The sequence below is a fragment of the Protobothrops mucrosquamatus genome, unplaced genomic scaffold (assembly GCF_001527695.2).
Source record: "Protobothrops mucrosquamatus isolate PMUCROS unplaced genomic scaffold, P.Mucros_1.0 scaffold1036, whole genome shotgun sequence".
NCBI lineage: Eukaryota > Metazoa > Chordata > Lepidosauria > Squamata > Viperidae > Protobothrops > Protobothrops mucrosquamatus.
In genome coordinates this window covers 365626-371877 of record NW_015387268.1, presented here as the reverse complement: position 1 = coordinate 371877, position 6252 = coordinate 365626, and the positions used below count along the sequence as shown (strand labels likewise).

Genomic DNA, 6252 nt, shown 5'->3' with positions numbered 1-6252 from the left:
ATGACCGCCACCCCACCGCCCCTACCCCGGGCTCTCGGCCGATGGAATGCCTGGAAACCTGGTGGGCATAGATCAACAAGGGGAACTCCCCCTTCCATGCCCAACCAGGTCTCGGTAATACCTGCCAGGTCCGCTCCCCCCTCTTGAATCAGCTCTTGAATGAGGGGGGCCTTATTTACTACGGACCTGGCGTTGCACAGCATCAGCCGATGGTCCCGGGCCCGAGGATCTGAGGTCCCAGGGAGTCGAGTAGAGCCCTGAGGATCGGAGCATCCACAAGCTTGTAAGCAGCGTGTGCGTGCTCCCAAAACTCGATATGGTCCTCTGCTCCCGCCATACCTGCCCCTCCCACTGACCGTACCTATCACACCACCCTCTATTAATCCCCCAGTCTCCTCCCTCACCACTCCGCGCCCCCCAGACTAGACTGGCTCCGGCCTCTGAGAGGGCTCCCCCAAGTCCCCTCGGGCCAACCCTGAACCCCCTAAAAACCCCGAACCCCTTAAAAAAATTTTAAAACACCCCTTTAAAAATACCCTCAGCTTCAACTTCCTTAGAAGCTTTGGCAGCACAAGGCATTGCGAGGCCGAAAACAACGAAAGCAACTCACCATGGCCAAACTCGGAAAACTCTCAGAATTCGACATCACACATCCAGAGAGGTGGAGCTCATATGTCGCGAGAGTCGAGAATTACTTTAGAGTCAACCAAGTTCGTGAGGACAGCTTGAAGGCCACAACGCTGCTGTGCGTTTGTGGCCAGGCGACATTCGAGATCGCCGAAAACGTAATAGCTCTGGCGCTGCTTGAATCTGTTACTTATTCTGAACTTAGAATGCTCAAATAACACTTTGAGCTGAAGTTATCAGTCATTGCCTGGAGGCACGCCTTCGAAAGAAGAGACCAACGACCGGGTGAATCGGCTGCCGAATTCATTGCTGCCCTTCGTCAAGCGGCCCAACCCTGCGAGTTCCAAGATCTTGAAAAGAGGCTGCGAGACCGCTTAGTGTGCAGGTTAAGAAGCAGGGATCTCCAACAGAAATTGTTCGCCAAAGAGACTATTTCATTTCAAGATGCCCTAAGAGAAATCACAGCCAAAGAAGCCACCGGGGGAGCCGTCAAGGCCTTACAGCTCTCCAGGAACGTTCCCTGCGCAGAGGCCGTCCACCAGAAGGGCGCTGAGAGGGTTGAAGACTCTGAATTGGATCAAGAGATAGATCGGTTACAGTGGCCACCAGAAAGGCCACAACGCCCAGTTGACTAGGCAGTTCCCTTCTCTCGATGTGCGGGGTGTGGAGGCCAACACAAGCATGTGGACTGCAGGTTCCGTACAGCAACGTGTCGGGTGTTTGGCAAGCAAGGCTACATCGCCGGAGTCTGTCAGGGTCGTCAGAGAGAGAGTCCACCAGAAGAGTTTTCCCAGAAAGGTACCGGGGCCCCGGGGCAACACAGGGTGGGCTATTGCGCCACTAGGAGGAGCATACTTAGAACAGGTGCCCATCACCCTCTTAAGGAAAAACTGCGGCTCAAAGTCAAGCTGCAGGGAGTTCCATGCAACATGGAACTAGATATGGGGTCCACATTATCTATAATTTTCCAGGGGACTTTCAAACACATTTGCAGTTGCAGCAGCAAAAGAGTTAAGCTCAAGCCTTTGAACCTCATGTTAACCGATTTCCAAAACTCCCGAGTAACAGTCAAGGGGGAAGCTACACTCAGGGTGCACTTCAAGGGATTTGAGGGACCCCTGGAAGTCGTAGTAGTTGAGGGAAACCACACAAGCCTCATTGGGCTTGATTGGTTTGATGCATTGGGAATCAATGTAACTGGAATAAACAGCACACAAGCAGTGGACTTAGTGGCAGTTTGCCAAGAGTTTGCTGACATTTTTAGCCCTCGCTTAGGGAAATATAAGGGTCCTCCCATAGCTCTTCGGCTTGATCCTGCCATAACTCCAATACGGATCAAGCCACGTAGAGTGCCCTTCGCCCTCAAGCAGAAGATCGATGCAGAGCTGGACATGCTGGTGCAGCAAGGCATCTTGCAGCCAGTTGATAGCAGTCAATGGAAAAACCCCATAGTTACGCCACTTAAGGCCAATGGAGAGGTGCGAATATGTGCAAATTACAAGTACACTATCAATAGAGCACTCCAACAACACACATATCTGGTGCCTGTAGTCAGCCACATTTTGGCATCACTACAGGGAGGTCGCATCTTTGCCAAGTTAGATTTGGCTCAAGCCTATCAGCAATTGCCGGTGGATGATGCCACGGTGGAAGCTCAAACCATAGTTACAGACGAGCTTTCAAGGTTAAGCGCCTACAATTGGGGGTCAGTGTTGCCCCAGGCCTCTTCCAGGGAGTGATGGAGCTCATGTTCAAGGGTATTCCAGGCGTATGCCCATATTTCGATGATGTCCTCATAGCTGGGGAATCAGTCAAAAAATTGGCAGAACGGCTCAAGGCCGTCCTTCAGCGCTTCCACGAAGTGGGGCTGAAGCCGGAGCAGGAGAAATGTAAGATTGGGGTAGCTTCAACTGAGTTCCTCAGGTTCCGTATAGATGCCCAAGGCATTCATCCTGCTGAATCCAAGCTCAAAGCAATTCAGCAGGCCCCCAGTCCAAAATCAAAGGGGGAGCTCCAAGCGTTTCTTGGACTGCTCAATTTTTATCATGCCTTCCTACCTCACAAGGTCGCAGTGGCAGAGCCATTACACCGGCTCTTGGACAAACATGCACAGTGGAAGTGGACCAGCGTCCACGATAGGAGCTTCTCAGCAGTCAAATCACTGCTGTCTTCAAATTCAGTTTTGATGCATTTTAACGAAAAGCTGCCTGCCTGCATCGCTTGTGATGCATCTCCATATGGGGTTGGGGCTGTGTTGAGTCATTTAATGGCTGATGGAAGGCAAATTCCAATAGCCTAGTACTCGAGGACCTTGTCCTCTGCAGAGCATAATTACACTAAAATAGATAAAGAGGCCTTGGCCATAGTGGCAGGGATCAAGAAGTTTCATGACTATATATATGGTAGCCCCTTCATGGTCTTCACAGACCATAAGCCACTCCTGAGGTTGTTCACAACGAACAAGCAAACGCCCCAGATCATATCCCCTAGGATGTTGAGGTGGTCAATTTTCCTGTCATCGTATGATTATAGTTTGATTCATAAACCAGGTAGAGAAATGGGCCATGCAGACGGCCTTAGCAGACTGCCCCTGCCGCAGTTAGAGCCCAACCCTGCTCCAGCCATGCGCATCCTGGCTATTCAGGACTTGCCTGAGTCTCCCCTTAACACAGGGGACGTGGCTGCAGAGATAGCTTCAGACACGACGCTGAGCTATATGCTGAACTGGGTGCTCACAGGATGGCCGGAAAATAGTCTCAGTCCTAATTTTCAGAGTTTCAGCAGGAGGAAGAATGAGTTGTCAGCCCACAGGGGGTGCATCTTGTGGGGTAGTCCTGAACTCACTGAGGACTAGAGTCTTGGAGTCTCTGCATGAGGGACATCTGGGAATAGTCCGGATGAAGGCACTCGCGCGAAGCTACCTTTGGTGGCCTGGGCTGGACAAAGATATTGAGGCTCAGGTACACAGCTGCCATATTTGCCAGCAATTTAGGCCAGAGATGCCCCATGCCCCTGTCCACCGATGGGAAACCACACACACCCCCTGGTCCAGGATCCACATCGATTATGCAGGGCCTTTCCAGGGACACCTCTTCCTCATTGTGGTGGACAGTCACTACAAGTGGTTAGAGGTCGCACCTGTCCCCACCATGACTGCTGCCAGGACCATACAAGAACTGCGCAGGATTTTTGCCACACATGGGTTACCCGATGTGATAGTTTCTGACAATGGGGCCCAGTTTACTGCTTCAGAATTTCAATCCTTTTTAAAGGCAAATATGATCAGACACGCCACATCAGTCCCTTTTCACCCGGCTTCAAACGGCCAAGTGGAGCGCCTGGTCCGAACAACAAAGGAATCCTTAAAGCAGATAGTCTCAGGTAACTGGCAACACAGACTGGCAGATTTTCTACTCTGCCAACGTACAACCCCATGCACTTCTACGGGCAGAAGCCCAGCAGAATTAAGATTGGGCCGACGTTTGATCACAAAGCTGGATCGCCTACATCCAGATAGAGTTGCCTCACAAGCAACACAGCCAAAGGCACCACGGCACTTGCAAGTTGGCGACCCGGTCTGAGCAAGGGGCACTGTGGGTGGTAGCTGTGGTTTGCAAAGGTGACTGGGCCACTTTCTTATGAAGTGGGCCTGGAAGATGGTCGTATGCACATTGACCAACTGTGGCAAAGGTTAGCAAACCAGCCAATAACTCATGACTCTAGTGACACTCAGGAGCAGCACGATGGCAGTAGTGCATCAGACTCTACCAGCAACGGTGGAGCTCTCCGACTAAGGGACGAGACTCAAGCGTCTGGTGAATCAGTCCCAACCACTGATACCACAACCAATGGACAATGCCAGCTGACGGCTCCATTTTCAGGATTGGTGAACTCTGTTCCACGTGTGGACACTGGCTTGGGCCTACCAGGACAGCCCAGCCACAGAGACTCGAGTCTACCCGTGATAGATGGGTCCCATAGCCCTGGTCTTCCAAGCCTGGCAGGCGAGCTGACAGACCAGGGCCCTCCAGCAGTTCCGAGGCGTTCAGAATGGGCAAAAAGGCCACCAATGTATTTAAGAGACTATGTTCAGCATATGATCTTATGAACTATCTAGGGGAAAGTATTGAGGTGAATTACTTGGAATTGTTGAAAAAAACGGTCATAAGACTCTGTCAGTTAAGAGCCAGACTTGCTGTCTACATGCTAATTATCTTGTGTTAAAGCAGGAACTAATACTTGAATCCTATTGGCTGCCATCTAGTGGTTGAGTGTATAAATAGGGGTGGAGCTGCAGTTATTCAGGCTTCTGTTTAAACCTTTAATAAAGAGTTGTTTGTTTACCTGTTGCCTCATCGATGCCTCACAGAACATCTAACATAAACGTAACTATTAACCACCTCTATAACAGTAATCTATCAACTTGTCAAAATTTCACTTTTTTTCTGTTTCACGCAGAAAGTCCAAAGTGGTTTCCAAGTAACCATAAAACTATTTACATTCTTGGTCCCTCATTAGTGCAGTCAACTTCGCCATCTCCACCAGTCCCATCATCTTTTCAATCCATTCCTCCATTGTGGGGATTAAGGCTTCTTTCCATTTCTGCACATATAGAATTCTTGCAGCTGCCAACATGTATAGCAACAAAGTTCCTTTTTTATCTAATAGTTCTGGAATAAAAGTTTCCATTGTAAATCTATTTTTAAAATCTTCTGTTTCCAATATTTCTTTGCCTTATCACATATCCACTACACTTCCAATTCCAAGAAACATTTGAAACAACCTTATGCTTCTTTGATAACTTATCTGGCATTAAATACCACTCATACATCATTTTATGAAAATTCTATTTAAGGTGTGAATTTCAGTCCTTTAGTTCACATATTTTCTCATTGCTCTAACATTATATTATAACCAAATTTTCTTGCCTATTGAATCATATAATGTTTAACATGTTTGCTTTTTAGGTTTAACTATAGAATCTCCATAGATATTTAACTATAACAGCATTTTTTAAACTTTAGCTATAAGATATTCATTTCAATTCATTTTTAGCATCTTCAAAACCACAATTTGTCTATCCAAAATAAAACTTTCTTTCAATTGTGGATAGGTGAACCAGTGACTGTATGACCTTCTACTTCCAAGTCTTCTTTTGTGGCTCACTGGCATCTTCTTTCTAAAAAAGGCTTCTTGGGCGACACCCCCCCAAAAAAACCTTTGCATTTAGTCCAAACTCTATAAATGGCATATCTTACAAAATGATTCTCGAAATCTGCCTGTATTTTAGCTTTATCATACCATAGACATGCGTGCTATCCAAATCCAGTAACCCCTTACTCTTTAGGGTCACCCATTCCAGAGGAGCCAGGCTCCTTGGAACAGGTTGCCAGTTTAAAGCAGGAAGCTGTCTTGTCTGGGTCTGCCACTGAAAGAGACCCTGTCCCAAATAAAATATGACATTGGGGACCCAATGAGAGACCACAGAGGTAGCCCTCAGAAACCTCTGCTGGGTTGCCTCTGAGAGGATGGAGAGATGAGCCTGGGCATGGAGTCTGGTCAAGGCAGCTTTGGCAACTGATACCAAATCTGTACACTTTGCAACAGAAGCAGGCAAATCTGAAT

General features: G+C 48.2%; 1 protein-coding gene across 1 annotated transcript in view; it reads left to right on the top strand.

Moving 5' to 3' along the window:
- The window catches only part of ADAMTSL2 (ADAMTS like 2), a 105509-nt gene that overhangs the window by 92152 nt on the left and 7105 nt on the right, over positions 1–6252 (top strand). The window lies entirely within an intron of this gene.